Source organism: Drosophila tropicalis, unplaced genomic scaffold (genome assembly GCF_018151085.1).
Source record: "Drosophila tropicalis isolate 14030-0801.00 unplaced genomic scaffold, ASM1815108v1 contig_615, whole genome shotgun sequence".
Classification (NCBI taxonomy): domain Eukaryota; kingdom Metazoa; phylum Arthropoda; class Insecta; order Diptera; family Drosophilidae; genus Drosophila; species Drosophila tropicalis.
The window spans coordinates 265,613-290,085 of record NW_027173095.1 but is presented as its reverse complement, the minus strand read 5'-3'; the positions used below and the strand labels follow the sequence as shown (position 1 = coordinate 290,085).

General features: G+C 39.6%; 1 long non-coding RNA gene across 1 annotated transcript in view; it reads left to right on the top strand.

Annotated features, from left to right (window-relative positions):
• Positions 1-24,473, top strand: part of LOC137578637 (uncharacterized) — a 105,560-nt gene that overhangs the window by 49,205 nt on the left and 31,882 nt on the right. The gene's annotated exons all lie outside the window — the stretch shown is intronic.

Genomic DNA, 24,473 nt, shown 5'->3' with positions numbered 1-24,473 from the left:
TTTGGCGCCGTTTAGGTAAAAGTCGGCGGCTGAAGTTGAGAGCAGCTCGAGAAGGGTGGTGACTCGAGAGGAAAAGAGAAAGCAGACAGCGGACACGAAATTGATGATAATTAGTGGGCACTGTGGAAGCGGACAGACGGAGAGAGCAGACAGCGGTCACGAAGTTGATGATAACCAGTGCTCACTGTGGAAGCGGACAGACGGAGAGAGCAGACAGCGGACACGAAGTTGATGATAACCAGTGTTCACTGTGGAAGCAGACAGACGGAGAGAGCAGACAGCGGACACGAAGTTGATGATAATTAGTTGTCACTGTAGAAGCAGACAGACGGAGAGAGCAGACAGCGGACACGAAGTTGATGATAACCAGTGTTCACTGTGGAAGCAGACAGACGGAGAGAGCAGACAGAAAGCACGAAGTTGGTGATAACTAGTGTTCACTGTGGAAACGGAAAACCAAAGGAGAACAGAAAGCGGACAACAAAAACCGTTACAAAAGCAAACGACGCCGACAAGACCAAACGAGAAGGCAGCAGACACGAAGTTGAGACAATTGGTGTGGAAGCAGACAAAGAGAGATCACGAGAACGAGTGGAAAACAGCCGAGTGAGTAGCGACAACAGAGTGAGTGGCAGCAGAGAGCGAACCGAACAGTTGCTACAGAGATATTGAGTGGCTCCATAGAGCAGGACGACTATAGTTGGGTGAGCTGTTTAATTATTGTCTTGAGTGTGAGTTACTTTGCTTGCACAGCGAAACCAGACCGGTGGCAAAAATATTGACGAAATTGATGCGAGCTGCAGAGAGCACATTTCTAAGAATCGTCTGAATTAAACCATAACCTAACACAATTTGACCTACATTAACATAGTGTGTAAATCTTGTTAAGTCGTAACAAATTTGATTGATTGATACTCTTCTATATATTAATATCCCAATCTTGTTAAGCAATATAACTGTAATTGAGTGAAATGGATCGAAGTGAGATTCTAACGTTGCGTATTGAGGAGTTGCGCACTAAATTGAGAGAGTTAGGGCTAGAGACTACAGGCCTTAAAGCAGAGCTGCAAACGCGTCTACTCGCTCACTACGATCTAATAGAAATTGAGAATGACGGGCAGGAGGCAGATTTCGACTCGGCTAGAACAATTCGAGAAGTCCCGAACACAGATGGGCAAAGGTCATGGTTCACACTAAAAGATGTGGAGGGAAGCGTTTCAGAGTTTTGCGGTTTAGGTTCGAAGAATGCGCTTTAACCGTACAGTGGAGTCAGTTACAGCTTTTTGTGTATGCAAAACAATTGTTAAAGGGAGCTGCATTATCGTTTATACGTAGTAAGAGATATATTTGTAGTTGGGAGTCCCTGAAAGTAGCTTTGAAAAACGAATTTATAGTAAAGGTTTAATCAGCAGAAGTTCATAGAAGACAGGGCAATCGTCAGTTAAAGAAAGGTGAGAACTTGTACGAATTTTTGTATTCGTTAATGGAAATCGCAAAGCCAATCGATTTGGATGACGAAAGTTTAATCGAGTATTTCGTAGAAGGTATACCAGACATGAGAGCAAATAAGGCATTATTGTATCAGGCCAGAACAGTGGATGCGTTGAAAGTTCAAATAGAGACCTACTTAAAATCCTATGATCCTAGAAAGTCGTCAAAGAAAACAACATCCGAGTCATCTGTTCACAAGCAAGGTAGAGATAATAGAGAGAAAAATTCGATAACAAAAGGTGATCGCAAATGTTTTAAGTGTGGTGATCCTTCACACATGATGAGAGACTGTAACAAGAAAACGTTTACTTGTTTTAAGAAATAAGTAACTTATAAATCGATTAAGTTCAACGGTCTATTTGATACAGGAGCAAATTTGAGTCTCATACGTAAAAGCGTGTTTGTTAAACTCGGAATTAAGTCATTAACTGGATATTCGAAGACCCTTACAGGTATTGGTGGAAGTCATGTGATGACCTTTGGTAGTTTTAGCATAACTGTCAACATAGATGGCATTGAGATGGAAGTCGAGTTTCATATCGTTCCTGATGAAGACATGGCATATGAGGCAATTTTGGGTAGAACCATATTAGATCACGTCGATTTGGTTGTTACAAAGAAAGGTACAAAGTTTGTGAGCATCAACTGAAAGGAATCACTGTGTAACGCGAATAAATCTTGTGCTGAGTTGTTTAAGGAATTTGAAAGTATGTGTATGCACAGTGCAGAACAAAATAAAGTGGAAATCAAGAGTGACTTGTCACATATCAGTGCAGAAATCGATAGTGAAGTCAAGAAGTTGATTAAAAGTTACAAACCTATTAGAAATACAAACACTCCTATAGAAATGAAGATTGTACTAACAGATGAGTTGCCAGTTTATCAGCATCCAAGGCGTCTAGCAGTACAGTACAAGAATGGTTGGAGGAGAAGATAATAAAGCCAAGTTTTTCCGAATATGCTTCGCCTGTTGTACTTGTAACAAAGAAGAATAGGAAAAAGCGTCTGTGCTGCGATTACAGAAAGCTAAATGAGAAAGTGGTCCGAGATAATTTTCCTATGCCACAGATGGACACCGTATTAGAAAAACTTCAAAGTGCGTTGGTTAACACTACTTTAGATCTAACAAACGGGTTTTTCCATGTTCCTGTTGAGGAAAAATCTCAGAAGTACACAGAATTTGTAACTCAGAATGGTCAGTATGAATTCCTGTACGTACCATTCGGAATTTCCAACTCTCCAGCAGTTTTTACCAGATTTATAATGGCAGTAATGAGAGAATCAGTGAAAAATGGAGATGCAGTGGTGTATATGGATGATATAATTATACCAAGTGTTAGCGTGGTCTAATTAAACTTAGAAGAGTGTCGAAGATAGCTGCGGAAAATGGGTTGAGAATAAACTGGGAGAAATGTCAGATACTGCAAAGTAAAGTAAATTTTTTGGGCTATATAGTTGAAAATGGAAGTATTAAACCAAGTAAGGAGAAGACTGATGCCGTTACAAGATTCCCGATCCCACATGATAAGAAGTCAGTTCAACGATTTTTAGGGTTAACATCGTATTTCCGTAAATTTATCGAAGGATACGCAGTAACAGCTAAGCCCTTGACTGACATTTTGCGAAAGGACAACAAGTTTGAGTTTAAAGAATTGCAAATGGTAGCGTTTGAGCAATTGAAGTTAGCATTGATCAAAGGTCCTGTTTTAAAGTTATACAATCCTAAGCTAGAGACTGAAATTCACACTGATGCCTCGAAACACGGTTTCGGAGCTGCGCTTTTACAGAAAGATTCAGAAGATGGTTTATTCCATCCGGTACAATATATGAGTCGGAAAACTAAACCTTGCGAAGAGAAGTTAGTGGAGCATTAATAAAGTGGCGAATTTATGTGTTAGGATTGAGATTTAAGATTGTCACAGATTGTAATGCATTCACGATGACAATGAAAAAGCAAGAGGTTCCGTTGCGTGTAGCACGTTGAGCAATGTACCTACAAGATTTCGACTACCAGATCGAACATCGTTCAGGTTCAAAGATGCGGCATGTGGATGCGTTGAGCCGTTTATCTTGTTTTCTGCTAACTGACACTATAACCCATAAATTAAGGGAAGCACAGTTGTCAGATGATTGTACTAAATTGATTAGGAGCTTAGTTCAAGAGAAAGGATATGAAGATTTTTTCATTGAAAACGAAATATTGTTAAAGGACCCCAATCGAGAACTTATTGTCGTTCCCTCGCAGATGGAAAAGGAAATAATACAGATTGCCCACAAACAAGGATATTTTGGAGATAGAAAGACTCAGGGTATCGTAGAAAAATCGTATTATATTCCAAAATTAAAAGAAAAGGTAGTCCGTGTTGTTGAGTGTTGCGTGGAATGTCTTATTGTTAATGCCAAGACCGGTAAAAAGGAAGGATATTTGATGCCAATAAGTAAAGGAGATCAGCCATTGATGACATATCACATTGATCACGTTGGCCCGATGTAGGTCACAACAAAGCGTTACAATCATATACTTGTTATTGTTGATGGGTTCTCTGAGTTTGTATGGTTGTATCCGACTCGTGGAACAGGAGTCGAGGAAGTACTTAGTTGTCTTGAAAGGCAGGCCATAATTTTTGGTAACCCGATGAGAATAATTTCTGACAGGGGAGCAGCATTCACGTCCAATGCGTTTAAGGAATATTGTAACAGACATGATATACAGCATTTACTGATAGCAACAGGTGTACCCCGTGGCAACGGCCAAGTAGAAAGGATGCATAAAATAATAGTTCCAACGATTTCAAAGTTAAGTCAAGAGAATGAGGGAAACTGGTACAAGTATGTAGGTCGTGTGCAACAATTTGTTAATAATACTGCTCCAAGAAGTACAAGACTACTTTTAATATTTTGACAGGAATAGAGATGCGTAGTCCTGATGATCCCAAAATGAGAAAGCTGATAACCGATTCGTTAATAGAAGAATTAGACTGTGGTCGTTAAATAATATTGAAATAAATAACTGGAATATACCAATCCTACATGTGTACCCAGTTTTTTAGAATAGTTGCTGAGTACCTATATCAGATTTTACGCTAGGTGTTTTTAGATAATTTCGAATGTTGCCGTCCCGTATGTACCACGGAACCCCCGTGATTGATCTTAAAATCTTCGACTGCGCCCTTTGTATAATGTCAACATTGCTGGTACTTGTATTTCCATATAGTACGGCACCGTAAGTCTAGATGGGTTTTATTACGGACTTGTATACTCCAGATGTAAGCTGTGGCTGTGACTTTTTTGCTTCGATGTGCTTGCGTCAAGTTAGTCTTCTGTCTAGGTGGATGCCAAGGTAAGTGACATCCACGGCTTGAGGTACGTTGTTTAGCATTAGAGCTGGACAGTTTCTTCTGTTAAGCGTAAATGTGACATGTTTGCATTTCTGCTCGTTGACCCGGATACGCCAGGTTGCTAGCCACTCCCCTACCACCTTGAGGTGTGGCTCTAATTTTGCAGAGGCTTGTATTGGTCATTTGGATCTGCTGAGGATTGCCGTGTCATCGGCAAAAGTGGACGTTGTAAGTCATAAACTCATTGGTAAGTCTGCAGTGTACAGCAGGTAGAGCAATGGGCCGAGTACACTGCCTTGCGGTAGACCAGCTTTGATTTCAAAGTCAGCCAAGGCGGAGCCATGATACTTACAGCGAATTTCCTATTGTAAGGGTAAGATTCCATGAGTTTGTGGGTGTACTGTGGCAGTTTTTGCCGGATTTTGAACATCAGACCCTCCAGCCAAACTCTATCGAAAGCCTGGGCAACGTCGAGAAAGACAGCCGTACAGTATTCTTTTAGTTCGAATGCTGTTCGTATTTCGGTGTGATTAGGTCATGGCTTTGTTCGGCTTTATGTGGTTTTTAATAACTGCAGTGAGCTCATCCGATTGGAGCTGCGAGTACTCACTATCCGTTCATGGGCTCGAAGGGGGAAGTACAAATGAGTTTGATAATAAATTTGGCTGGAAAACCATTTTAAGATGTGTGGCAAATACGGATGACCTCTCTTCGTCACTGCGGGCCCATCCACCGGTTGGACTTCTTATCCTCCTCCTTGAAGTTGGGTGGACTTTCCACAGAGGATGTTTAGTGCTGGTTGGACTGAGCTTTTTTATGTATTTGCTTTGAGCCCAGCTTTTCTCTTGTCTTAACTCCTTGGAGAGGTTGCGATTGGCATACCTTAGGCGAAGTTTTGCTGCTGGTGATCGAGTAATCTGTCATTCTCTTCTTTGACGTCGTTTTTCCGTTACTAATTGACCTATCCGCCGGTTCGTAGGCCTGTCAACAGGTTTAGTGTAAGTAGAGGCATGTGGAGTAGATACTCTTGCTGCAGCTCTTATCATCGACTCAAGTGCAGAGACGCACATATCAATGTCCTCTGCATCATCCAGTTTCGGCGAACAGTTACTGTGGGCACTCATTAATTTTTTTAATTTAAGCCAATTTGTTTTGTTGTTTGTAAGCCTATATGGACGATCAAGTACTTGAGGTCTTGTTAATAGTGCGAATAGCACTAGAGAGTGATCGCAAGTTAAATCTAGTAGTGTATCCGCAGTGATCCGATTACGCGGAATCCTCTTGGTTACTACAAAATCAATCAAGTCGGACGCTTTCTGTGGGTCTGTGGGCCAGTAAGTAGGCCTACGGTGTAAGACGCAGTCTATCTTATTGAGTGGGACTATATTGTTGTACAAATGCTTGCCTTTATGATTTACCAGGCGAGATCCCCAGTGCGCATGTTCGCTGCAATGAAATTGCTTTTCAGAGATTAAGAAACGTGTTGGGCAGTACATTGCTACCATACGGTTTTTGATAAGGACACCAGTCACGCCATGAACTTTTCCGTCTGGATGGTTTGTTGCGTAGAAGGTATATTGTCGCAGAAAATACTACTTTATTTATATTTAAACTATATTACAAAAAAATACCATTTCTGTTCATGAATCTAGTACATAAGTCAATTATAATTTTTTTTGTAAAAAGAGATGAAAGAAAAGAAAGATGAAGAAAAAAGTTCCTAAAAGAATAAAACAATAAAGCTCTCTAAAAAATATATAATAATAAAAACCACGGCCGATTCCACAACATAAAATTGGTCCTTCGAACCGGATCATTAACGCGCATAATACAGTCGACAAAAGTTAATAAAATGTAGAGTTGGCCAAAAATGGTAGAAAAGAAATTGGAGGAGTTGAAGTCACAAGAATTGCGCGACGTTCATTTCGCCATATATACAAAATTTGTTAGAGATAAATTCATGCAGCGCGAACTACAAAAATTCAAGGGTTTACCTTACGATTCCAAAAAGAGGCTGGAACACATCGACTGCATCTCGAAAGAGCTGGGCGCAAGCGCTTTGCAACGAGTATGCCAATTCCTAGAAATTTCGCCGCAAGAAGGGATGGACTGTACCGAGATGGCCTCAAAAATTTATGACGCCATTTCGTACGAAACTTCTGGCAAATCAAGCGGGAATGTCATACAAGCATCAAACGCGAACCAGTCCGAGAACCAGTTCGAAAACATGAACCAGTTGGAAGTACTAAGGGAAATAGAATACATCGATGTAGAAAACGTGGAACTTCAAGACAAAATCTCAAAAAAGGAAACATTTATGCTTGGTGTAAAAAGACAGCTAAGCAAAGCCCAAACTGGGGGCGCTTCTGCTGACGTCATCGAAGAGCATGAATATGAAATACAACAGCTGTCATTAGAGGAGAAAGTTCTGAAAGCACGCGCGGAAGCTTTTGTGAGCAAAAAACATACTTTGAACACTACTGTAGCACTGATTCGTTCGTCTACCTCCTCACAAAAATCTGTCATGTCTGATGAAGACCACCCGATAAATGAATCGCTATCGATCCCCAACGGCGAGAACAACATACAAAGCACCGTAATCACCATGTTAGCCAGACAAAGCTTAGGCAATAAAAATCTGGAATTTGACGGTTCCTCTCATTTGGCTTGGCGACATTTTAAAACGCAGTTCATAAAATCGGGGAGCGAGTGTCAGTATTCTGGAGAAGAGGATGTATATCACAGTTGACATTTTGTTGATATCGGCCAAGGAGCCATCGTAAATTCTAGCCATTTTGGACAACATATAGGTACGGAGCTCCAGAAAATGTGGCGTTCGAATTGATGGCAAAAGCATCTACAATGCACTAAAGAAATTATAATACAACTGTACTTTTGTCACAAACAACTAATCTAGCATATGCCTAAAATTACAATCAGCCACACACATTGTAGAAAAACATTTGTAATTCTAAACTAACCCAAAAGATCACAACGGCAGGATGTCAAGTGGCCGAAGCTGTGCCCAAAATAATAATAATTTTCAACCCCCGAAATCTTGGGTTTGAGTCTCATTAGAATAAGATATTTTAAGAACAATTGTTACCTCCTAGAGCCTAAGACTCCCTATATAAACTCCATACGTTTGTTAATAAAATCAGTTCATATTTTGAATTCAACGAATAAAGATTGGGTTATTCTTCCCCTCCGGAATCCCTATTCAATATCATCATCGCTTACTAAGAAATTCTGGCTTTTCTCGACGATGGGAGCACAACAACATTGTTGGATATTAATGTAGCACGTGAGGTCGGAATAATTGGGAAACCTGAACCGTATTGGTTTGGATGGACTGAAGGAATCTCTAGATATGATGAAACTTCAGAAATCGCAGATATTGCTATTACTGGCGATAGCAAAATTCAAAAGCTTCAAAATGTACGTCTTATCAAGGATTTGAATTTACCAACTCAACGAATCGATTACGAAGCTATACAGAAAGAATTTCCATATACAAAAATGGCAAAATTGAACTCGGTTCGGAATCTTCAGCCTCATCTCCTCATTGGACAACGACATGCAACACTCCTGTTCATGAACGGATTGCGTTTATCGGTAGGTCACATGTATTTATAAGAATCGACACATATAGAAGCATTGTACACACACACATATCTGTGCGCTGCTACGTCGGCGCTTTTTTTCTCTTTTCGTTCAGTAATAAATTGGCACTCAACTGATTCAGTAGCAAAAAATCACAAGGTGAAATTATCCAATTAATTTAAAGTTACAGTCCACTGTTAGACCAAATCAACTCCTTACAACTCAAACCATACTAAATGTAGATCCAAAAAACTTTCACTCGTTGCAGAGGACGGACGTGTTTTTTTTTGCGCTTATCAATTTTTATTTTTTTCTCGCGATCTAATACTTTTACAAATTTCTTAAATTCATTATCGGTTTAATTAATAATAATTTCAACATCCGAATTTTATTTTCATTTCGCGAATTCTTGCTGTCGCTTTTGTTTAAATTTAAATAAAATCAAAACTTACAACAATACTTGCATTAGCGGTGTTGTTGTTTTGCTTATCTCTTTTGCGTTTGTGTCTTTACCGTTTTAACTAACTCTCGCGCTCTTGCGTACAAATTGTTGTTGCATGTGTTCAATTTGACGCGCTCTCCCGCTCTTTCCTATTCTTGTTTGATTTGCGCTCTCGTCTCGACTCTGTGATACGTGTTTCTTGTTTTTGTGTATTCTTGCTTATAATTTTTTTAGTTGTGAATGCACATTAACCCTTGTGTCAGAACTGGTCAGTATATTCTTATACACAGAATTTTAACCCTTAGAATTTTTATTTTTTATTTTTTGTATTTCCTTTTTTTAATTAAATTAAACTTTTTGATAAAATGGTTGTCTGCTCAAAAAATAATTGCATAGTTGCCACTAATGCGGTTGACTCCCATGATTATATTCTGTGTTGGTTGTGTGACAATGCGGTTCACGTTAAGTGTGCAGGTTACACAGGCAGAATCAAGGAGTCTATTGCTAAAGGTGGTGGCTTAAAATATGGATGTGATGCTTGCCGAGAGGTCGAGAATGAGATGCGCTCTTTCATGAGGCGGACTAGAGATAGTTTTGACACTTTAAGGGCAGGTTTTAATAAACTCCAAGCGGAGTTTACTGCGGTGGAGACTCAGTTCAGAAGTTTATCGCTTATAAATGAGTCTCCGAAACGTAAAAGGACCAGTCCTTGGGGTGTTTCTGCATCTGTAGACCCGCCAGCGTCTCTTATCGTCCCCGACCGGTCTCATGCACCGTCCACTCCTAATGTACAGCAATTGATTTCGTTTAAGAGCCCGGTTGTGAATGCTATTAGTAAGGAATTACCGGTATCACCTGGGAATGATCTCTTAAAAACGATGCCTATTGTAGTGTCCGATGTGTCCGGGCAATTACCCATTCCAATGGAAATTGCCGTTAGTTCTAAAAGTATCGAGGGCCCCGTAAACAAGTTGACTGCTGCAGTGGGTGACTTGTCCAACGTTACTGCTGCGGCTGACGCTTCGGGACCGCGGCCTCTCGTTGGCATACCACCAAAGAAACATATATTTGTTTCTAGGCTAGACCCTGTTGTCACATCTGATGATGTAATAGCCTATATTCGGAAGAAAGTTAACGTCTCGAATATTGCGGTGGAGAAGTTTAAATTTTCTTACTCTCGGGACATTTCGTCCTTTAAAATTAGTGTTTCTGCCAATATCTTCGACACTATATGTCGAGAAGATTTTTGGCCAAAACATATACTAGTTAAGGAATATACTGTGAAAAAGAAAAATCGGAAACCGATTCGCTTGCCAACAACAACAACTAATACCATTCCTGCCACATCAGCATCTGCTGGTGTGTCAAAAAACTAGCTTCGTCCCTTAACCTGGGTTACCAGAACGTTAGAGGGCTGAAATCTAAACTTTCTAATCTCTATGTAGATAGTCTTTCTTTTGAACATAACATTCTAGCTTTTACAGAGACGTGGCTAAAACCTGATATTGCTGATGCATCGGTTTTTTCCACAAACTTTTCTATATTCAGACGTGACCGGATTTCTCGTATAGGTGGTGGCGTTCTGATAGCTGTTGATGCTGCTTTATCATCTGAAATGATTCAATTTTCTAGTACCCAGGAGATTGAGTTTGTCGGTGTTAAAGTAAATTTTAAATCTTTTAATGCTTTCATTACTTGTTCCTATATTCCACCATTGTCAGACATGGTGGTATATTTAAATCATTTAGAGGCAATTCAGTTTGTCTCCTCTTTAGTTTCCAGTCAAGACTTGCTCATAGTTGTAGGTGATTTTAATTTACCCGCTTTAGCATGGTCACTAACAGATGAATCTACCACGTTGCTGCCCTCTTTGTCACATGACTTTATTGATGGCCTTCTAGGCTTATCTTTATCCCAAGTCAATCCCGTCTTAAATTCTAATAGAAAGTCGTTAGATCTTATTTTTGTATTGGATTCTTCTTATTGTGAGGTTTCTAGGATCGAACCATTTGTTCTTCCAGAAGACAAATTTCATCCTACATTAAATTTAAAAATTGATTTGCCCTTGCTTTCACCATTACTTGGTTTAAATGAGTTACCTCTAACTAGGTGCTTTCGTAAGACTGACTTTGCCAGCCTTAATGAAAACATTGCTACTACCGATTGGTCTTATCTGTACAATTGTAGAGATATGAACTCAGCTGTTCGTTTTTTCTATGATACTCTGAATTCACCCTTTGATATTTGTGTGCCTCTTGGTAGGCTGGAGCGGCTTAACAAACCTCCCTGGTTCTCTCGTGAGTTATCCAATTTGAAAAATGTGAAGACACGATATTATAAGAAGTTTCAAAAAACACGTCGTTCATCAGATTATGCTCTGTATACAGTCGCTCGTTCAAAATTCATGATGCTTAATACTCAATGCTATAGGAATTATCTTCAGCGGTGTAAGCTCCAGTTTTCTTCCGACCCTAAACAATTTTATAACTTTGTTAATTCTAAACGTAAGACCTCTGTGCACCCATCTTTTTTGTCTTTTCAAAATAAAAAAGCAAGCACTGATCAGGCAATTGCCGATATGTTTGCGAGTTTTTTCAAAACAACTTATTCCTCAACGGAATATCGAGCAAGTCCGTATCCTTATCATTTAAAAAAGGCTAATTGCATTTTCAATCCGGTGATTGATGAAAGTTCTATTCTTAGCGAACTTAAATTAGTTAAACCTGTTTATTCTCCGGGGCCAGATGGTCTTCCTGGATGCGTACCTAGGTTCTGTGCAAACGCATTATGTAAACCCATTTTAAAATTGTTTCTATTGTCTGTCGAATCTTCCTCTTTTCCACCTATTTGGAAGGAGTCGTATATCATTCCTCTGCGTAAAAATGGCAAAAAGTCCGAAGCCTCTAACTATAGGGGTATCTCAAAATTGTCCGCTATTCCGAAAGCTTTTGAGAAAATTATAACTTCTCAATTGCAACATTTTTGCAGCTCTATTATTTCGCCATCCCAACATGGGTTTGTGAAACGTAGATCTACAACCACTAACCTTTTAGAATTTACATCAGTAATTATCAAGGGGTTTAAAAATGGTAAACAAACTGATGTAATATATACTGACTTTAGCAAAGCCTTTGATTCCGTTAATCATACCCTATTACTTTCTAAGCTGAGCGACATTGGGTTTCCACCCCTTTTCCTTTCTTGGGTTCGTGAATATTTAACAAATAGAAAACAGAAGGTACTTTTTAAGTCTTCTTTTTCCGCTTTCATTCCTGTGACTTCTGGTGTACCTCAAGATAGTCATCTTGGCCCTCTGCTCTTCACACTATTCATTAACGATCTTCCATCAGTCATTGTTCATTCGCGTGTGCTTATGTATGCTGACGATGTCAAGCTTTGTCTTACTCATAAAGATACAGATTCATTTAGTCGGCTACAAGCTGATCTTAAAAACTTTCAATCCTGGTGCCAGTTTAATCTACTAAATCTTAACACTACCAAATGTAAGGTAATGACTTTTTTTCCGTAACTCTCCCCAACTGGTCACTTATTTTCTAAACAATAGCCCTTTAGAACGTTTAAATAATATAAATGATTTGGGCGTACTTATGGACCATAAGTTAAATTTTAACACCCACATTTCCACCACGGTCGCAAAGGCCATGAGTGTCCTGGGTTTCATTAAAAGATGGTCAAAAGAATTTGATGACCCCTATACAACTAAAGTTCTTTTTACTTCGCTTGTCCGTCCTATTTTAGAGTATGGATCTTGCATTTGGTCACCTCAATATGAGTCGCACCAGATTATACTTGAATCCGTTCAAAAGCAGTTTTTGCTATTTGCTCTTCGTGGCTTAAGCTGGGATCGCAATGTCAATTTGCCTTCGTATTCTAGTAGACTTCTCTTGATTAACCTTCCGTCCCTAACTAACCGTAGAATTATGCTTGGTGTCATTTTTATGCACAAGCTCCTAATTGGTGATATCGACTCGCCTGAGTTATTAGCTCAGGTAAATCTGTCGGTACCATGTAAACGGAGTAGACATCCTATTAAACCATAAACCCTTAGTCGTTGTTCTTCTAACTATGCCATGCATGAACCTTTTAGGGTCCTCTGCTCTGATTACAACCTTCTATTCCCTGTAATCAGCTCAGAGTTTTCTATTAATATGCTTAAAACATCTATCCTATCCCATTTAGTTAATAGATAGCTATAGTATTATATGTTTGTCTGTTTTTTCTATTGTGTATTTGTCCACGCGATTCGTGCCGTGCGTTATACGGCTGCACCCCTCGGTCGGTCGGGTGGGAGGTGGGCAGTTATCTGCTTGGGCTCGCGCGTAACAGGCTATGTCCTGGTGTCGTAGGGGCCACTTGAACGTACTGCGCATAGTATCGTCAACGTCCGCTAAAAAGGGTCCGATTATGGCAAAAACCAAGCTCGGATGGGTCATACACGGTCCGATAAAAGCAAAAGTAAGAGAAGCAGACTTTGTATGCTGCCACATCGAGGATGAACATCTGGGCGATATGCTTAAAAAGCATGGTGTCTGTAAACCAGCAACGGACAAAACTAAATCAACAGAAGAAAAATTGGCTATTAGCAAGATATCCTCATCTATAATAAGAGTAAATGGACAATATCAGGTAAACTTACCCTGGAAAAGCGACATGGTGGAATTCCCCGATAGTCGCCAAATGGCAGAACAAAGACTAAAATGTTTAGAAAGAAAGCTGAACAGAAACAGCGAACTAGCGCGAGCATACCAAAAGGAAGTGGAGAAGCTACTCAAGAATGGTTATGCAAAAATAGTCACTAATATCAACTTGGTTAAATCCCCAAAACTGTGGTTCTTGCCACATTTGTTTTTATATTGTCTGGACTTTGACGCGTACAATGCGAAGTACGTTCAAGTGGCCCATACGACACCAGGACATAGCCTGTTTCGCGCGAGCCCAAGCAGAGCGCTGTCCACCTCCCGCCCGACCGACCGTGGGGCGCAGCCGCATATCGGACGGCACGATCGCGTGGACAAATACAAATAAACGGACAAACAATTAAAAATATGATTAACTACAGCTAATTACGAGCTAAATGTGCTAAAATAGAAGTTTTCACAAAAGAAAGAGAGGCTTCTTATCTGATTACGGGTTACAGAAGATTGTAATCAGAACAAAGGACTCGAAAAGGTTCATGCAAAGAATAGTTAGAACTACAGTGTTTTAAGGATAGAGGAATAAAATTTCTAGTAGGTCTACGGGGTACAGATAGGTTTAACTGGTTCAATAGCTCAGGAGAGTCTATTTCACCTATTAAAAGTTTATGAATAAAGATAGCACCAAGCATTACTCTACGATTAATTAAAGAAGGAAGATTGATTAAAAGAAGCCTACTGGAGTATGATGGCAAATTGACATCGCGAAGAGCAAAAAGCAGAAATTGCTTTTGAACAGATTCAATTTTACTTTGGTGCATCTCATATTGAGGTGACCATTTGCAAGATCCGTACTCTAAGATAGGACGGATTAAAGAAGTATACAGAATTTTGGTTGTGTACGGATCGCCAAACTCTTTTGACCATCGTTTCACAAACCCAAGAACATTCATAGCTTTACTAACTGTAGCAGAAATATGAGGATTAAAAGTTAATTTATGGTCCATAAGAACACCTAAGTCATTGATAATATCTAACCGCTCTAAGGCAGTGTCGTTAAGATAATAAGTTGCTAAGTATGGAGTGCATCTATAAAAAGACATAACTTTACATTTAGAGCCGTTAAGGTTTAATAGGTTTGTTTCACACCAACTCTGAAGATCATTAAGATCCGATTGAAGTAGGCTAGAAGATGATATGTCTTTAAAACTGAGGTAAAGCTTGACATCATCCGCTACATAAGCACCCGAGAATGTGACACTACCAATGGAAGATCAATTATAAAAAGAGTGAATAGCAATGGACCCAAATGACTACCCTGAGGTACCCCAGAGGTCACTTGGATGGTCTCAGAAAAAGAAGACTTAAAGAGGACCTTTTGTGTACGCTTAGAAAGATATTGAAGAATCTAATCTACCAAAAGGCTGGGGATTCCAAGTGCGTTTAATTTATATAAAAGCAGAGTATGATTAACAGAGTCAAAGGCGTCAGTTTGCACGGCAGTCTTGAACCCTTTGATTGAGTGAGATGTAAATTCTAATAGGTTAGTAGTTGTCGATCTACGTTTTTTAGACCCATGTTGGGATGACGAAATGATTGAGCTACAAAAATGCTGCAATTGAGATGTTATTATTTTCTCAAATGCTTTGGGTACGGCAGACAATTTAGAAATACCCCTATAATTGGAGGCTTCGGTCTTCTTCCCCTTGTGACGAACAATGTAAACAACTTAATTATTGGCTAACATAGGGCCTCCGCATAGGGACCTTAATACGCAGGCTGGTATTCCATCAGGGCCAGGTGCATATATTGGTTTGACGGAACTAAGCACGCTAAGAACCGAACTTTCATCAAACACAGGGTCTAAAATGCAATTAGACGATTGCAAGTGATGAGGATAAGGAGGATTTGCTTGATAAATCGAAGAGCAATAAGTTGTTTTGAAAAAATCAGCAAACATGTCGGCAATTGCCTGATCATTGTCAGCTTTATTGTTTTCGAAAGACAAGTAAGACGGGTGCACCGATGTCTTACGTTTTACATTTACAAATTTATAAAATTGCTTAGGATCGCGAGAAAACCTGAGTTTACATCGCTGAAGATAATCCTTATAGCAATGTGAATTCAGCACCATAAAATTTGATCCAGCAACTGCATATAGGGGAAAATCCGATGCTTTACCAGATTTTTTAAATCTTTTATAACATCTCGATTTTACGTTCTTCAAGTTACATAACTCACGTGAGAACCAAGGAGGTCTATCAGACCATCCTAGAGTCACACGCAGGACACAAACATCAAAGAACGACTCATGAGTTTTATAGAAGACAGAAATGGCAGAGTCCATATCCGTGCAAGTATACAGATATATCCAATCATTAGTTAACAAGAGTTTTTTAAGTTTAGTAAAGTTTGTCTTGCGAAAACATGGGGTTGGAGACACCGAGTTATTATGTCGAGACGTAACACCAAAAGGAAGGTCAATGGTTATATCCAGAGTTGGATGAAAGTTGTCTTCGGGGATAACTAAGGGATCAGTCCTGGAAATATCGCAGTTGGAAGAATCCAACACAAATACCAGATCTAGTGATCTGTTACGACTATTCCGGACAGGATTTATTTGAGTTAGGGACAACTCAAGCAGACCATCTATGAAACAATGTGACAAGGAGGGCAACAGTAATAAAGAATCAAATGAGAGGGTCCAGGCAATCTCAGGTAAATTAAAATCTCCCAGAACAACGAGCAAGTCTTTGTCAGAGAGATATGAGGATATAAGTTGAATAGCTTCCAAATGGTGAGTGTATACTGCCAAGTCGGACTGTGGTGGAATATACGAACAAGTAATATAGGCAGAAAAAGAATTAAACGAAATTTTAACACAAACAAATTCAATCTCCTGATTGGAGGACTGGACAATTTGAGACGAGAACGCCGAGTCAACAGCGATCAAAACGCCACCACCATTACGGATAGTCCGATCATGTCTATATATTAAATATTTTGAGGGGAAAATTGAAGCATCGGCAATATCAGGCTTCAGCCAAGTCTCAGTAAAGGCAAGAATATGAAAGTCAAAAGCTATACTATCTACATAGAGTCTAGACAGTTTAGACTTTAGTCCCCGTACGTTCTGATAGGCCAGAGTTAGGGACGAAATTAGTTTTTTGACTCGCCAACAGGTGCAGACGAGCCGGAAGGAACATTATTCACAGAGGCAGGTAGCAAACTAATCGGAGGCCGATTCTTCTTTTTTATTGTATACTCTTTTACAACAAGGTGTTCTGGCCAAAAATCTTTATGACATATTTGGCCAAAAAGATCTGGGGAGACACCTATTTTAAAGGAAGAGATGTCCCGAGTATATGAGAAACGGAACTTTTCCACCGCAATGTTTGGTGCTTGAACTTTGCCCTGGATGAAGGCTATGACTTCTTCAGAAGTAGTATTGGGATCAAGCCTCGAAATAAAAATTTGCTTTTTGGGTAGAACTACAAAAAGGGAACTAGGAATACTAGGCACAGCAGTAGCGGCTACAGCAGACGCAGCAGCAGCTGAAGCAGCCAGCACTTTACTAGCTTCTCTTGTAACTACTTTATTGGCAATATTCCTCAACACGGATGTTTGCCCGGACGGTTCGGAAACTACAACCGATATCGTGTTAGTAGGTGGGATACTGTCTCCAGGGGAAATGGGAAGAGACTCCACACCTGCCAAAGCCGGACTCCTAAACGACATCAGCTGCTGTACATTTGGTGACATAGGGTCAATGTCGAAAGCTGGAACTGGTAGAGACGAAAGTGCCGACGGACTGAGGGACGCGCCCTGAAACCTGGCCCTCTTGCGCGTCGGAGATTCAATCAAAAGTTTAGAACTTCTGAATTGAACCTCCATCGCCAAAAGCTCTTCTTGGAGCTTATGAACGCCAGCTGACAGGGTTTTAAACGCTTCCCCAGTCCGTTTCATAAAATTTCGCATCTCGAGCTCCAAACCACGACACGAATCACAGCCCCATTTAAGGCCGCCACCCTGTGCAATACTGTCCCGCACATTGACTGTGTAACCAGCACATTTAAAGTGCATTACATTGTCACACAGCCAACAGTAAAGAAAGTCTTCACTGGTCTTGCTGGGATTATTGCAATTATATTTGCAACAGACAGACATTATTAAATAATTGATTTATACAAAAACAAATTATAAATCAATATGTAAATAAAAAGAAAACTGTATATGTATGTATGTAAAGAGAGACGTATACAAACCAAGGCAAAAGCTAACTGCAATATGCAAATTAGAAAGAGAAAACAAAAAAAGGGAATATTTGTACTTATCTGTATTAAAACACACAACAACAAAAACTTGTCACAAGCGCGAAGTTAACGGCCGCGAGCGCGATCAAAAGAGAAAACAAAAGAATAGAGAGCACCAACACCACACAAACAAAAACAAACTATGAATTGTAAATTGAGAGCGCGGGTGGGAGCAAAAAATAGAACGAAATCAAAAAACTAAGCAGCGCAACAACAAAATTATATTTTCGTTTGTTAAAGTTTTGATTATAAATTTATATAAATGTTTGTAAATTTAACGCAAACTTCGCGATGAGTATAGCGATTTATTAAGAATTAGTAAGGCAATGAATTTAAATTGAATATTATAAATTAGCTTCACGAAAGAATGAAAGACAAAAATTAAGCGAGAGCGCAAAAAAAACACGACCGACTTCGATGAGTGACAATATGCATATTGCAGTAATTAATCACATGAAACCGGGAAAAGTTCGAGTAGTGTTCGACGCAGCAGCTATTTGTAATGGCACTTCCTTAAACGAAAATCTACTAACTGGGCCGGATTGGCTTTCATCAATCGTAGGCGTGCTAATAAGATTTAGATTAAACACAATAGCCTTTGCTGCAGATATTAAAGAAATGTTCAACCATGTAAAAATCGCCAAAGAAGATGCAGTCTCACAATGTTTTTTATGGAGAAATATGAATACCCAACTACCATCAACAGTCTACCAGATGACGTCAATGATATTCGGAGCAACCTTCTCACCATTTATAGCACAATTTGTATAAAACAATGCAGCGATACATAAAATTGAGGCACCAAAAGCAGCTCAAGCCATCGTTGAAAACCATTACGTCGACGACTATCTGGATTCAAAAGCAACAGTTCGAGAAGCTGTTGAGATAATTCATGCAGTAATTAAAATACACGCAGCGGGACATTTTCAAATTCGAAATTTTATTTATAATAATCATGATCATAATCATAATAATCATACAGGGAATACCCGAAGATCTACGTGGTCCGTTAACACGTATTCGATTGGGTGAAAAAAGAGACATATCTCAAAAGGTTCTCGGCATGGGACGCACAAAGAGACATATTTATTTTCTCAACAACTACAATGCACAGTATAATCGAGGATATAATGAATGGAACAAGGATGCCTACAAAAAGAAAGGTGCTTGCAGCAGTCAACTCAATATATGATCTCTTGGGAATGGTGACTCCAGTAACACTAAAAGGTCGGATCTTGATGCGTAGTATTTGGGAAGTTGGCATTGGATGGGATGATGTGATTAAAGGCGACCCTGTCAAAAAGTGACATGAGTGGTTAAACGATCTGAAAAGACTACATGATGTTAAAATACCAAAATGTTACTCCCAACATTTATCTATTGCTACGAAAGTCGAACTACACGTTTTTTGCGACGCTAGCAGTAAAGCATACGCTGCAGCGGCACATATTCGAGTAAGTTACAAGGGTGCAGAAGCCGCAAAAAATATGACGTCATGCTTATAGCATCTCGGGCTCGAGTTTCACCTTTGAAACATGTTACGATTCTAAAACTTGAAACATTGGCAGCTGTGATGGGATGTAGACTGGCGGAAACTATTGAAAACGAAATGCATCTAAAATTTGATGAAAGGTTTTTCTGGACAGACTCCCAAACAGTGATTTTATGGATAAACAGTAACGAAAGGCTGCAAGTTTTCGTAGCCAACAGAATAAGCGAAATATGCGAAAAGTCCAAGAGGGCAGAATGGAATTGGGTTCCAACCATGAAAAACATTGCTGACATCATAACAAGAGATTCGCCAATAAAAGTTGCCACGGACAGATGGCAACAAGGGCCAGCTTTTCTTGGATTGGATAAAAAAATGTGGCCACAGCCAAAATTAAAGGCACCAACCGAACCAGGGCTTATGATGCTGATTCACCAATATGACCACCCATTTAAAATACTGGAAAATATAATTTCGAAGTTCTTACAACTGGTAAAAGCCACAGCATGGGTCAAAAGATTTATAGAAAATGTAAAAGCGAAAATTTATAGGGTTTTTGTATAAATTTTTCCCTTTAATTATTATATCGTATATAAGTTAATTTCTCCATTTCTCTATCATATTTAAGTAGAAAAGTTTACTGCGTGTCCTGTACTCTTAATTTTTCTATGAAAGTCTCACTCACTTGTGCAACTATAATTCTTTAAACAAAGTGATCCTTGTAAATTGTAAATTGTAAAAGCGAAACGTTGTAAGATGGAACTCCGTCGGGGCGATATCGTCGTGGAGGAGTATAATTGGTCTCTATCAAAATGGTATCTCCATGTCCAAGCAGAATGTTTTCACAATGACATAATCTATGCTAAAACTGGCAAGATCACAGGGGGTTTACGCCTCACTAAATATTGTCTTTCTATGAGTGATGATGAAATTCTACGCATAAACAGCCGAATAATACGTGCAGAAGGCGTCGTCGCGACAAGTCCTATTGGGTTGCATGGAGAACAAGTATTCACAAAGTTAATGGTACAACATTTTCACAACGAAGTACAGCATACCGGAATAAAAGTCGTCGTACATAAATTCAAGTCGCAATACTGGATGCCGAAGATGGATACCAAGATCAAAAGAATTATCAACGAATGTATGTGGTGTAGACGATGCAAAGCCAAACCGGTTAAAGCGAAAATGGGTCTATTACCCAAGGAGAGGCTCTCTACATTTCAAAAACCCTTCACATCCGTTGGCATGGATTATTTCAGCCCGTTCTATACGAAAGATGGTCGGGTCTCCAGCGGCAGATACAATAAATGTCTGCGAAAGCGATATGGCGTTCTCTTTACATGCTTCACATATAGAGCAATACATGTGGAAATCGCACACTCTCTGACTACAGACTCGTGCATGTTGGCAATCCGTCGAATGATGGCAAGGCAAGGCGAGGCGAAATTAAAACACTATGGTCCGATAATGGAACTAATCTTCGAGGCGCTTCAAGAAACCTAACAGAAGCTCTAGAAGAAACAAACACAAAGGGGAATCGAATGGAAATTTATACCAGCGAACTCACCAAATTTTGGAGGCTACTGGGAAAGGCTAATTGCATGCTTTAAAAAGAACACTAGATGCCGTACTATCCGTCGAAAGTAATGCCACTGACGAAGTGCTGCAAACTCTTTTTTTTTGTGAAGCGAAGCATTTGGTAAATAGTCGACCGTATATTCTAGAATCGGATGATGTAGATGACGGCTTAGGACTATGCCCCAATGATATAATCATACAACAAAGTGGATCTATTGAAGCACTATGCAAAATTAGCGGATCCAGTGAGAAGAAGACATGGAGGATGACGCAAATGTTAGTGAAAGCCTTCTAGACCCGATTCATTAAGGAATATATCCCGAGTTTAGTTAACAGATCAAATGGGAAAAGAATTGCGACAACCTGAAAGAGGGTGAACTCGTCGTTGTAAAATGCATGACGCCAAGAGGTGAATGGCCAATTGGAATAGTACTCAAAACACACCCAGGAGAAGATGGAATAGTGAGAGTAGCAGACATAAAAACAACAAAAAACACTTATCGTCGGCCAGTAAGTAACCTATGCAGATTAGGACTGAAATCCCGCGACATAAAGGATCGTGCTGAAGACTTGGTTCAACACTAGGGGTGGAAATATGTCGCAGAAAATACCACTTTATTTAAGCTATATTACCGAAAAATACCATTTCTGTTCATGAATCTAGTATATAAGTCAATTATCATTTTTGTTGTAAAAAGAGATGGTCACACTCGGTATAAAAACGATGGCGAAGGAAAACGTGCCTAAAAGAATAAAACAATAAAGCTCTCTAAAAAATATATAATAATAAAAACCACGGCCGATTCCGCAATATATATTTTGGTATTTGGAAATTATTTTTTGATGTTAAATGTGTATCCGATGTCAGCATGACGTCGATTTCTCTTGAGTCTAGGAATAATTGCAGTTCATTTTTTGCTTGCAGATGCCGTTAGCATTCCAGAGACATAAACGTAGGAAAGCCATTATTTATTATCGATAAGCTTCTGGATAGGCAGGTTTTGATTCCGCATCAGTTGCTGCATGCAGTTGTGCATGAACGTCTGTCCAGCACGGAGCACGCAGCAAAGGATTTCCTGGGGCTGGTTGTAGCAGGCATGTTAGATGATCTAACAGCCTTGGCGAAAAATACCTCCGTTGTAGTTTTGGAGGCGTTGTTTATGTGTGACTTAAGATCCTTGAAGACAGTGGGCCGTGAGGTTCCCTCCACAATTACTGCATAGTCTTAGTGTGACGTTGATTCTGTCCTTGGTGCAAATGCCATCTTTATGATGTTCGCCGCAGCCAACACACACAGACCTAAGATTGCAATTGTTAGAGGTGTGGTTGTATTCCTGGTAGTTTTTACACTGTGGTGGTTGGTATCTCTTATGGGGCGCCTCTCTTGGCTTCGACCGCTTTGCATCTGGTTCTAGCTCGATTTTGAAGAGCGGCTGTGCGACTTTGTTCCTGTTGATGATGTTGACAACGGACTTAACCCTAAACACTTTCTCGGCCAGTGCTTCTGCTATTTCATGAGTTGGGACCTAGAGCTGCAAAACCATCGATGGAATAAACCATCGATAGTATCGATGGTTCCATCGAAATTTCTTTTAAGAAATAACAACTTGTTCAAAAACAAACGCTGTATATTTTTTCAATATAATATATTGGCTTCGTGCCATTTTAATAAATCACAAAGATATGTTACTTAAAATTATAAGGCAATTCATTTCATTTCATCTTAAGACTATTAAACAAATGAGTATCTTGAATGTTCAGTCATTTCATACATAAAACTCTTAGAACTAAATAAAATAACAAAAAAAGAAAAATAAAATTACGTAACACTTCAACTTAAAAAAACAAAAATATTCGAGATTTATTCCAAAATCCATTGGTTCTGCTTCAAGGCTAGAAGCATATTCACAGCTTTTGGCTTTAGACTGCTTCTTTTTTGGCTGACGATTTCTCCAGCCTTACTAAAAACCCGCTCAGACTCCACTGAACTACCTGGAATGCACAATATTTTCTTGGCACATTTGGCCAGTTGGCCAAATTGTATTTCATTAATCTGCAAGAAAGTTAATTAGAAATATATTGAGATAATGTTTTTCACTTACCTTCCAGTAGTCCAATGGGTCAACGTCTTGGGTTGCGTTGTTTTGCTCCAAGTATTGCCTCATTGTAACAATAGAATCCAATCTGGTCGTCTTTTGTTTTTCAGCTATTTTCTTGGTCACAAATTTGAAAATATTGTCCTTTTCAGCATATGTTGGCGGTTCCTCGTTTGGAGATCGATTTTCCAAATTTTTGTTTAAGTAGGTGATTTCATTTTCGAGTGCGATTGCCGCTTGCTGGGCGTTATGCTGACTCCTAAAACCTTCTTTTTTAAAAACGAGGGTCGAGCATTGTTGCCAAGCGTGGAATTAATCTGGACTCATATATAGAAAGTCGTGAGTTAATTCGACTAGATAAAAATGTGATTATTTCGCATCCGACAGTAGACTTCACTTTTGGCTGAAGCTCTTCTAAGGTACTAACAAGGCCCAAAATCGTCGGAATTATTAGCGAAGCTGTGACGGTTTTCGATGCTGAAATTCTGCTGGTAGCTTCGTCGAATGGTGCCAGTATAGTGCAAAGGTCTTGTATAGCGGCAAAAGCATCTTCGCTTAGGGGAATAGGCGCCTTTGGGGTCTTCAGCAAAACTGAGGCAACTGCTTCTCGCGTGTCTAAAATGCGTTGGAGCATATGGTACGCACTATTCCACCTAGTGGGGACCTCTTGTATCAAGCTGTGAGGCTTAAGTTGACCTTGCTCATTTTTAAATTTGGCATTGGCAATAGTGCTACATTTAAAAAAGGCAACGATTCGCTTTGTTTGAGTCAAAATTTCCCTCACCTTATCTTGAGCCAAAGCGTCTTGAACTACAAGATTTAAACTGTGGGCAAAGCACGGCAAATGTTTTTTTTTTAGACTCTCGCATGCCTTTATCATGGACGCCGCATTGTCAGTGACTATGGATTCAATTTTATTGAAAATATTAAATTCGTCACATATTTCCTTCAGCGTTGCGCTAATGTTGGCACTTGAGTGGTTTTCTTCGTTTAAAAGGGGCTGTGTTGCCAATACAGCCGCCTTTAACTTGAAGTCATCGTCAATGAAATGGCACGTTACAGTTATGTAGTTACTATTGCCTCGAGATGTCCAGCAATCTGTACTCAACCCACAGTGCTCGATTGTATGAAGCTTGTTTTTTAGCTTTAATTGCATCTCATCAAACATTGTCTTCATATGGACGTTTTTTAATGTTGTGCGGCTCGGTAGAGAATACCTCGGATCTAAGGCTTTTACAAAGCACTTGAACCCTTCATCCTCTACTACGCTGAAAGGTTGCAAGTCTTTCGCAATCATTTGAGTCAAACACTTGTCCAATTTCGCCCTTCTTTCAGATGTAGGTTCATAAAGCTCGGACCGTTGAACAAATTGGTCAATTTTTGGCACATTTTCGCTAAGTTGACTTAATTTGAGCGGGTGGGCACGCCTTAAATGCTCTTGCATGTTAGACGTGTTCCCGCTCGT